Raw genomic sequence first — 10304 nt, 5'->3', positions numbered from 1 at the left:
TTTATTTAATGTTTACAGATTCTATTTATCTTCCAAGGTCAGTGGAATATTGTTGTGAGTCTCTGTCTGATACTATCTTCATCCTAAATGTCATCATCAATAGATTCGTACAATAAAGAAAATAAATAAATAAATAAAATAAAGGAAGCTTAAGTAAGACCATAGCTTTCGTGACTTGAGGTGGTTGTTCGCACAATTCTGCTTTGATCCCATGGGAGGTGCACTTTACTCAAAGAGTGGCATGGTAAAAATAGAAGCACAGAGCTGGCCACATTGCCAAAAAGAATATGTGGAGGATATCGGCAATCAAAATTCAATTAGAAAATATGAAAAGGCACTTTTTGCAGTATCATAATGCGTTATTATAACAAGAACACACATAACAGGACAGGGTTGTTTACATTTCTGCCATGAAAATAATTGAATTTTTACTAAAGGGCTAACAAGGGTAAAAAAAAAAAAGAATTGTGTGTTGTGACTGGCCAAACAAATAACACTCGAGGGCTGACAACACTCAATACAGAAATTGACTACAGACCACTGCAAGACAGGCAGTATAATATAGCAACAAATTAGAACAGAACAGAAACTTTTTGCCTACTATTTTCATGTGAAAATGGCTGCAAATGAAAAAGGCTATTAACATTTGTCAGCTGATAGGGCACTTTCTATCATCTGAGTGGCATATGATCCATTAAATTCTGTAAAATGCAAAAAGCAGAAAAAATTATTTTGCTTTAAATGCTTTATATTCTTCAGTTAACAGTTATTCATCCTATTCTACAAATTCAGACATTCATGGTTTAGCAATGAATAGCAATAAAGTTGTATAAATAATTTAATATAGACATAATATAAATGTAAATTTAAAAAATCACAACAAAAATAAATGGCTTGAGAACTGCATGACAGGGTTTACTGTCATATAATATGGTTATGTCAATGTGGTTAAAGTCGTTTTAACTGGGTAAACGTATCAGAACCAGGCAATTAAGTGAAAAACAGCATTTTATTTGATGGCCACCAGATGGCACTAGCTGTGGTTGCAAAAAGACTCAGTCCTATAGAAGTCGGTAGGATAAGAAATTCATTCATTTTGTGTAACATTGATTAAGCAGACCTTCCCAAAGTGTGGGGCCCGCCCCCTGGGGGGGCAGGGCCATGGCAGGGGGGGCGCGGTATGAAAAGGAAAACAACAGAATGCTTGGACACTGCTAGCACTGGGCGCCCACAGAAACGCAAAGCAGGAGATGAAGCATAGCTGAATATGTTTCCAAACCAACTTCATTCTAAGCCAAAGACTAGAAAATATGGTGAAGCATATCTTCCCTTTGGTTTCACCTGCACAAGTGCGAAGGTCTCCCCTGCAGAATTGGTTTTCCCTTCGTCGGGAGCACACACTGGGCTCTTCAAATCACGGACAAACAGTATCCCACATTCTTGATTTTTAGTTGACAAACACTTGTTGTAATGACTAACTACTCCTGGAGATGTTAGCTCTTTATACAGTAAAGTTACAGTGGGATACAAATAATATCAGGCTGATCCTGCCACGATTTGTTCCCTCGGTTCAAATCACGGACAAACAGTATCCCACAGCTGTTTATGTTTTTAAACCCATTTTGCACAGAGAGGCATTTTTTTAAAAAATGTATTGATAGCAATGTTGAATATTATTACACAGGAAAAAAACAACTACACGTAAAATAATTACACCGTGAGGCCTCTGCTTTTGTAAATGGAGGCATGTAAAACCTGAAGACAGTCAGATTAACAGTATTTCGTCTCTATCTGCCATTCTGCAATCTATCTCATGTAAACAATAACAAAAGGCACACACCTTTGACGTTGCGTGACGAACTCTGTATTCCTCGTCCACACATAAAAGCGAAAAATGAGTTTTAAAAAATCTCCGTTTTCGGTGACGAAACAGCTGCGTTTTCAAAAATACCCCTGTAGGTGTGGACGTAGCGTAAACGAGTTAGTAGTTTATTTTATTACTACCAGATTACTTGTATTTGCTTAATTGTTTACTAAATGATTGAGGTGTGAAATAAACCGCAATGGAGCAGAATATGGGTGTGTGTGGTTGGAGGATGTGTGCGTGCGTGTGTGCACGCGGGGGGGGGGGGGCATTTTTCATGTAAGGGGGCCCAGCAAAAAAAGTTTGGGAACCACTGGATTAAGGTGACCCAAAAATGTCACATTTATTAAAAAATGTCAGATTTATTAATTCTTGGTTATACTATCTTTCACAATGGAGGATTATCCATGGCCATTGGCTAGCAACTTGAGGTTGACAAGTCTTCAGGAATGAGAAAAAGTTTCACAGTTCCATACACTCTGCTGGTCCAAGATGGAAGTGGTGAAAATGCTAATCCAGCATCTAAGATTTGATGTGTCCTCCCCATTATTTCTGTGTACGCTTTTCTTGCTTTAGTTCTAAAGGAGTTATTAAAAGCTGCTTATGGTACACTTCAGCTCTTCTTCAGTGTCTTCAGATTTATGATTAGCAAGAGACAACTCATCAGTTAAATCACAGGGTGACTTGCAACTTTCCTTTCTACCATGTTTTGTGCCGTCTGGAGATTGTAACTGTTTCAGAAACCTGCTTCTTTCCCTTCAGTCATTCAGACTGCAGCCTTATCTGTATGTGCAAACAACAACTGCTCCTCCACAAGTTCCAGCCTTTGTTTCATGGACACTTCTGTGAAAATTACAGAAAGGATATGGAGTATTTAATGGATGGCACTCAAGCTAGCTGTCAGACACAGTAGCAACAAAATTGCAGTAATTTACAAGCTGAAAAGAGAAGTCAGCGTAAAAGTGCTTTAAACCTGCCATTCTTTTTAATGGGTAGACAGGGACAACTCATCTGGTTGCAGAAACACTTCTGATTGTATGGGAGTCTATAGGGAAACAGCCCTCATCTTCATTAATCATCAGAGTTCAGTCAACACAGTGGCTTATGTCATGGTGGCTATTTCCATGTCTTATATACAGTCTATGAAGCCAGCAAGAAATAAAAGATATGTTAAGTTCACGAATTTCTGTTATGAGATGGAGACAGGACAGGGAGTGACGCAAGCATTTCTTTACAGGTTGCTTTATCATTAGATGTGCTTTCCAACAAAGCTGCAAAGCACCTTGCGAATCCAGAAAGTCACCCATTGGCATTCTCGTCTGCTGCTTCATCCACATACTCATTGTAATCATGTCTGCCCCGCAGAGACCATTAGTAGCCATGGCAATGTCAACACACATAGAACTTGGATAATTCACTGGTCTAATTTCTGCACCATTTCTAGAGAGTGTGCTCTGTGGCATAGTTATTAGTACAGCCCTTCATCAACGTCATAACCCAAACCAATTATTTGATCTATCATTGTGTACCAGGCAAAAGTGACATTAGTCATAAAAAAATGTTGGCAGCAATATTCTGCAAAGATCACTAAAAAGAAGCCAAAGGAAGTTGAAGAGAGAAGAACTGGTTTGTTCATAGTATCCATGGTGATGTATGAATCTGAATAAATGAACTGATGAAATACTTTGTCACATATTGGCAGAAAATATTGTTGCCATAGTGAAGCACATTCCTCAAGCACAAAGAAGGCTTTTTCAAATAGCGCATATTTTGAATCAAATTGCTTGAAAGTCGAACCCCCGGTGCTCTTTCCTGCACTCATTCTGATGATCCTGGCGAGGGAAGCTACAGATTTTTTGCCATTTCCTCGGGGTTATCTGTTCAGTGCTGTCAGTATGAAAACAACTGCTGTTGGGTGCAGGCATCCGCACAGCTGACCCCTGCAGCAGCAGTGTGCTGCCTCCCACACTCAGATGTTAAGTCTTCCAAGCCCCCGCACTGAGCATGCTCAGACAAACCAGCTCCTGGATCTCTACAGGAGTTTAGCTTAGCAGTCATCTGCGCATGGAACGATGCGAAGTGACAAGAACAGTGGGAAGCCATGGAGCTGAGATAAGAAGCAGAGCCAAAAGCTAGACCGGCATACAAAAATACACACAGGCCCACGATGGCAAATGGAGTATACATAGAAAAATTTATTTATTTATTTATTTTTTGCTCTGTCAACGCACAAGTCCGTCAGAAACCAGACAGAAACATAAAGAAAGACGATCTTGTGTAAGCTGCTACAGTAAGAAAATAATGTTGATATAGCGTAAGAAAACACAATTTTATTAATAACATGCCTTTATCCCATTTTCAGTACTTCTAAACCTAAAAGCAAAACCTGTAAAGTTGTACAGTTATTCCGGCTCTCCCACAGAGCTGCAAATCTGTGCACTTCCTCTGCTGCAGCTGACACTTATGTAGGTAGAACAGAAGTGCTGACTCCACAAAGAAAGCCTGTACTGCATCAGAGAGGAAGGCACAGCACAAACACGTGTTACAACCTTTTCAGTGCAAACGCAAAATATCTCCAGATTAGGCTCCAGACGCAGAGTGCGGTTGTTATCGGAAGCGTATAGCGTAGAGTAGTTTTTTCACTTTTATGTGTTAATTCTAAAACAATTGTAAAACCTCCGTCAACTCCCAGTGCAGCCTGCGGAAGAAATTTGTTTAATTATCCATGGCAGCTGCTGTCCTGTTTGGGTCTACTGGGGACAATTAGGACGTGCGACTTAACAAACACCAGCCAACAGCCTCCAATCACATGCAAAGGCAGTATTAGCAAGCGTATGCAGACTTTCATGATGGCACTGAAACCAGAAAAGGAATCTTATTTTAAGTTATTTTTTTCTTCACCTCACCACCCACCTTCTCCTCCTACTCCGTTGCATAATGCATGAGGATATTTAAATGCTCTTATCACATTCCCAAGACAATAAACAGATAGATACCAAATAAATGAACAAATGGCAGTGACTGGGCACAGACTATGTGAAAATTAGAGAACGCTTTTGAATTTTTAGACTCACATAAAAAACAAAACAAAACAAAAAACTGTATTTATGAGCTGATATCATTTCTATTAGTTCTCTTTTCTTATCTTTGACCTAAGGAGAGTCAGTGTGGACTGAGACATAACCTTCAATTCGGATCTTAATTAAATAATAATAATCATAATAATAAAAAAACTCACTTTGTCTCTTTCTAATCCCAAAGCTGCACATTGGGTACATTCCAGAAGGGTTCTGATCTTAATGACTCGAGTGGTCTCTAATGAATCCTAAAGACCTGCTAAACTCTGCCTCTGACTGCTGTTCATCGTCCAATGCATTATGCTGTCAGAGTGCTCTTTTTAATATGTTGATATTAGTTATTGCGGAGATATAACCACAATCAGCAGACTGTACCTTGATTTACTGTTATTTTAATAATCCATAATTGTTGATTTCTGCTTGTTTGCTTTGTGCCACATGGAGAAAGACTAAGGCCTTGAAAAGCAAATACGCTTCAGATGTTAAACAAGTCATCAGAGAGAAAGCTGGCTAACACTGCCACCTGCTGGAAATATATGGTTTGTTCACTGATATATGGGCATCTAGAAGAAAACACAAACAAACAAACAAAAAAAAAAACAGTTGATCTTGGTGAATCATCTCTGAAAACTATTCCCATGCCTGCTCAGCCACTCAGGGTGAAGCTATGAAATATACTCCTATGAAAAGAATTAATCCACTATATAGGATTATTTTGGCCCAACTAATCCTATAGTGGATTAATTAGAGACTGATCCTTTGGCAATGTAATGTAATATCAGGTCATTCAGAAGCTTGTGTTGTGTCATTTTTGACACATGGTTCCACTTCTGTAAATGATGGGTTCAAAAAACTACATCTTGCTTTGATTTTTTTTGAATTTGGCTAAATTCAAGTTTATTTGTGTAGCTCCAAATCACAATAGCAGTCACCTCAAGGCGCTTTATTCTGTAAGGTAAATGCCCTAAAGTATTACAGAGAATAAATTCCCAACAATAAGATCATCCCCTGTGAGCAAGCAGTAGGGAAAAACTCACTTTCAACAGGAAGAAATCTAAAACTAAAACTAACAGTTAACTCAAGTTTCCACTTCAAGCCAGAATCACAGCATATTAAATTGTTTACTTTAGTTATAGACTTTTGTTTTGAAAGATCATTACCAAAAAAAATAACTGCAATTAACAACAACTCAATCTTATTAAAGAATTTCATAGTTTCATATGATGGTTTTTGCATAGTTTCAGACAAATGAGATTTAACATTTTGTGCCAAAGTGAAACTGACATGACACACATTTTTTTTCTTTCTTTTCTTTTCTTTTTTTTTTTTTTACTGTATGCCCTTAACCCAGCGGTTCATCTTAAACACTGGTAAAAGAGAATTTTATTTACAAAGATAACTGATGCTGAAATGGCAATCCTCAACAGCAGACCTGCTGTTACGCATATGTGATGTGACATGTATGTGCGGTGTTACATAAACGTGGACAAATAACCGTTCGCACAGAGACACACTCCAAAGCTATAATAATCCAGCTATTGACAGTTAGATAAAAGTGCTGCTCTTTGGACATTTAATTTTATTTATCCTCGGCCCTAGAGGTGTAATGTTGGAACTGACGATACACAGGTAAACAGAGATAAAGGATCGCACATCTGAGACTATAAAAGGTTTCAAATGTATCAGGCCTTAAATAAATAGTGAGGCAAGTAAAAATTTTGGATTAGAGCACTTCTGAGCCAACGATGCGTTTTCATAAAGGCCATGATGACGCATCGGCTTTTTCATCAGCTTAATCACAATGAAAAATTACAATTTGGTCCCATCATGTATGCTGATGACTACAGACAGCACTCTTGTATCTTGATTGTCTTTCTGACATTTATATTCAGTCTGGTTTAGTTAAGCTGCAGCACAGACAACCCAGACTAAGTTAGATTTGTATATCCTGTTAAAGAATGGAACCTGTTGTTTGCATAAGTTATTTGTACTTACTTATAATATGTATTTTTTTAAGAAATGCAATATACATTATACATACAGATACATATCAGAGCTTAAAAAATAAGGATCAGTTCATTAATTTTCTGATGAATGATGTTTTCAGTAGGGGTGCAACGATATTCGTATCGATATTGAACCGTTCGATACAGTGCTTTCGGTTCGGTACGCATATGTATCGAACAATACAACATTTGTAATTTATTTTATCAATTTTCCTTCTGACGATGCTGTCTGTGTTGAGCGCTCAGTGAATCTGTGTTCGACTACTCCGCCTAGGCTGCACTGTCGAGCGCAGATCCACTGAGCGCTCAACACAGACAGCACAGTCAGAAGGAAGAGAGCAGGGCAAGCTAGCGAGACAGAAGTTAAGCTATACTTGCAACAGGCAAATTGAACCTCATTCAGATCTCATAGTTTCTTCCCCTCTGCTGTAGTTTCTTCCCCTCTGCTGTAGTTTCTTCCCCTCTGCTGTCGGACACATGAACAATAACCATATGACTGTTCCCACCACTAACACATGACCCTACGCTGTGTTCACTGCATCATTCCATGTTTGGCACTGATCACCACCTGCACTCATGTATATATCATGTATATATCTATCCACTTAGCACTTTTAATTCTTATTCTTATTTTTATATTTTTATGACAGTATGTTGCACTGAAGCACCGCAGCAATTTCCTAATGTTGTAAACCTCCTCAACATCTGGCAATAAACCCTTTCTGATTCTGATTCTGATTCTGATCTGGCGTTTGGAATTATTTTGGTTTTCATGTGACGTATGACCCTGAAGGTAAGCGAGTCATGGACTAAAGTAAAACAGTATGTTGGATGTGCCATGCAATGCTCAATTACATGGGTGTGAACTAGTGTGTTAGCGCAGTTAGCTCGTTAACGTGTTTGCCGTCTAGCCCCATGCACGGAGCGATCGGCGGTAGCTCGTTAACGGAGATTTGCCGTGTTGTGGCGTTAAGGTCATTTCAACGAGATTAACCTGAAAGCACTAGTGGGAACACAACGAATATGACTGCACATTTACGCCGACATCATCCTAGTGCAAAGACAAGTGGAAGCAGACAAAAAAAAGCAAGCATGCTACTAACTTTAGCCGAGTCATTTAGACAGCTGTTAGCACATGATTCTCCTTATGCTGCTGAGAATATAGCCCAGAAGAAGCGTATAGTATAGCTTTTATTTTGGAAAGAGACATTTCTCTGTAATAAACTCTCTTTTCCAAAGATGAGTGATTCCTCAATCAGATACAGGGCTTGCAATATCGCTAGCCCGACGTCCCGGAGCTAGCGATTTTTTCAGTCGGGCTACCAAAATCTATCTCTTCCCTGCCCGTCGGGCTATTGTAGGAAAAATATATGTCAATGCTTTTGCATTCTTTCAGAAATGTAGCTGGGTAATTATGTCATTGGCATCGGTGAGCCACTGTCAATATGTGACATATTGAAGTCGCGTTTGAATTTGCGCTTGTTTCTTTGCTTTCACTTTGCAATCGTGCGAACTGTGTATAGAGCGACAGCACTGATCTGTGAGTGATGATAATTTGTGCACCAATTCCTCTGACATCGTCTTATTAATCGTTAGCTTACTATGCAAACATGACAAGTGAAATCTCCCGCAGCTTAAACATGTGAGAGGTTGATCGCGCAGAGAATCGCTGAGCTTATGTGAGTGAGCGTGTAAAAGCATTTCAGTTCTGCTGAGCCAAATAAGACAGGTCAGGGTGAAGAAGTGACAGCCAAAGAAAAGCTTACCACAAAACGGAGAAGTTATGACAAATCAGACTATAAGGCAAAAAGAAAGTGCAGCTTTATGGTTTCATGGACAAAAGAATTTCTGTGGCTGCAATATGATGAGCTAAATAACCAGGGCTGCACATAAGTGGTCCGCAGGTGCGCATTCGCTGTCAAAATAAAAAACACGCACAAGGGTTAGGGTTAAATTTAAAAACTGTACTTTTGAGTTAAAATATATATTTATAATTTTAATAAATGACAAATTAAAAATGCATGAACATTTTTTTGTATCGAAAAAATATCGAACCGTGACACCAAAGTATCGAACCGAACCGAACCGTGAATTTTGTGTATCGTTGCACCCCTAGTTTTCAGCTATCATTTTTTTTCCAATTAAACACACAAAGCAAACAAATATTGATTATAATCAACATTCACAAGAGCATATCTCTCACTTCACTCACTTCAGATTTTGAAAAGACAAAGAGAAAGCTGCACATTCTGCAGTTGCAGTAATAAATAAACAGTTTAATATAATGCATAGAAACAGATGTAATGTCCAGGAAAGAAAGCCCATTTATTAAATGTTCATGACTCTCTGTTTATGTTTCTCCTGCAGGAAGAACATTTGTCCTTCTGAAATGCCAATGAAACCTCCCACAGCACCTACGTGCAGGAAGCTGTACATGCAACACTCACTCTGAGCTGTGTTTGGTGCAGTAAGGTCCAGCTTGCCTTGTTAATGAGTTTTGTTGAATTAAGTTCCCACTGACAATCTTCTTCATACATTCAAAGACACAAATAAAACCATGTTAGAGCATTATTCAGTATATAGCACACTGTCTGTAAAATATTCACAACATTCATGTCAGTTTACTTTTGAGTAATGTTTGATTTGGTAGAGTTAGGAGGTAATTAATAAAAGTACTTTTATGGAATAAAAATAACAAATATAACATGAAATGAGAATGCTTCATAAATACACTGAATGCATTAATCTCTTGCTGTGCTAATTTCATTATAAATTAAAAATGTAAACAGAAATCATACGTTTTGCTTAGATTTACGTAGATTTGATTTTTACAGTAGTCTATATCACCACTGTGCACAAGTTTCACTTCTGTCTATAATGGCAGATAAGTGATCTCATCTGTTGATGTATTTATAATACATAAAGGCAGCATAGCTATAATGATGTAGCTCATGTCCATTAAGATAAAAGAAAAGAGCTGGTCGTTATCATAGCTTAACTCATATTTTTCTTTAAAAAGTATATCTTGTTCAACTGCAGTTAATCTGTAAAAGTGTCCAGGAAGTCCTTCTGTTTGTCCTATTTGGGTTCATACACATATTGCACATATCAAATGAACTTGCTGGTCACTTATTTACTTTGAATAGCAGGGCTGGAGGGTTTAAAAACAAACAATTTGCAAACTTTTAACTACACATGTCTCCATGCAGCTTTCTGGGAAGCTTACTGAGTCATCTATTTATTCGACTCAGATCAACTTCGCTACACTGAAGACTGCAGTTAAAAACATGCAGTTCGAACTTCTGTCTTAGTCCAACACTATTATAACCAAAGAAAAATGTGCAACTTAAAATAAAC

This window comes from Simochromis diagramma, unplaced genomic scaffold (assembly GCF_900408965.1).
Source record: "Simochromis diagramma unplaced genomic scaffold, fSimDia1.1 OVJJ01000676.1, whole genome shotgun sequence".
NCBI classification, from domain to species: domain Eukaryota; kingdom Metazoa; phylum Chordata; class Actinopteri; order Cichliformes; family Cichlidae; genus Simochromis; species Simochromis diagramma.
The sequence above is the reverse complement of the archived record's forward strand: the minus strand, read 5'-3'. Positions refer to the sequence as shown.